Here is a 1,408-nt window from a genome sequence, read left to right on the forward strand (position 1 = left end):
GCTAAAAAGAGAGAATAGCCAGGTGCCCTCCAACCGCAGGAGCCTCTGCTTCTTGTTTACACGTGAGCTTTACGGACTTTGCTGTCTGTGGGCTCTGCAGCATCCATTCCAGAACTAGGTCACCTTCACTTTCTCCCACCCCTTTGCCTATAGCTAATGCAAATTTTTTTGGACGGCTTACATTTTTTTTCCCCTCCTCCCTTCTTGAGGCATAAAAACGCTTGCAAACTCCGAGATGAGGGTTATGTCGTCTTTCCTACCTAGTCGTGCTGTGGGTTTAGACTCCAAGCCCCAAGACAGGTGTTTTCTCTTTTTTCTTTTTCTTTCTTTTTTTTGCTAGCAATGGCCTAATAAACCCTGTTAAAATTTTTTCAGCAGTGGAAATTAAAAAAAAAATTTTTTTTTTTACACATGCGTCCTAATTACAAAGAAATTAACACAGCTTTGCTCTGCTGGACTTCCAGTTCCCCGAGGGCAGTTCTCTAGTTGCCCCCGTATTTCCTAATGCCCGGCAGCTTCCAGCGCCTTAGACGAGGTGAAGTCATTTAATTCTCATGCCCCTATAACATCTGTAACATTATGAGTCCCATTTTACAGGTGGGGAGACCGAGGCACAGAAATATTAACTAACTTGAGCATGCAGTACTCAAAACATTTTTCTTTAATGAATTAATAACTATTGGTTAAACCACCTCCTCCAGATAGGGTGTTTTGTAGCTCTGGAACACGGTGCTATACAAACTTTTCCTAAGCTTTCTGGGCACCTTGTGGGAGTTTTTCCTAAGAAAGCCCCACCCCCCCCCCGGCAGGCAATGGCGCGTCCCTACTTTGTGTTAACCTCCTCTCACGATATCCAATGGCAGACAGCTGCTTAAGCCCCTCCTCCTGTAGCAGCCAACGGCCTGCAGCTCTATTTTAAGCCCCTCCCCCGGGAGCGAAGGCTATCAAATGACCCGCCGCCTACATTGATTGGGCCTTCTGTCTCGTGGTACCCAATGGCCTTCCTTCCACACAAAGCCCCGCCTACTGTGGCGGCCCATGGCCCGCCCCTCTGCCCTAGGCCCCGCCCAGAGAAGCCTTGCCCCCTGCCTTTTCTCTCCCTGAGCGCCTGTTTCACTCCTTCCCCCTTTCCCCTTTCACCTCCCATAACCTCCTCCCACTTCCATTAAGCCTCTGGGTCACGCCTCTTGGCTTTAACCGTTATCCAATCCCGTTAACTTGCTCTTCTCCAGCCCCTCTTCTCATTGGTTCCCACGCTCCTCTATCCCCGCACGTGGTCCTGAGCGACGGCGTCTCCCACCTGTGACCGCTGGAGGGCGGGATATCCGGCGGCGCGCAGCCCAATAAGCATGCACCGGCCGGCGGCCCAAGCGGCCGCCCCCGCCCTCTTCGTTCCCCGCTCCCGCCC

Source organism: Pteropus alecto, unplaced genomic scaffold (genome assembly GCF_000325575.1).
Source record: "Pteropus alecto unplaced genomic scaffold, ASM32557v1 scaffold30, whole genome shotgun sequence".
Lineage (NCBI taxonomy): Eukaryota > Metazoa > Chordata > Mammalia > Chiroptera > Pteropodidae > Pteropus > Pteropus alecto.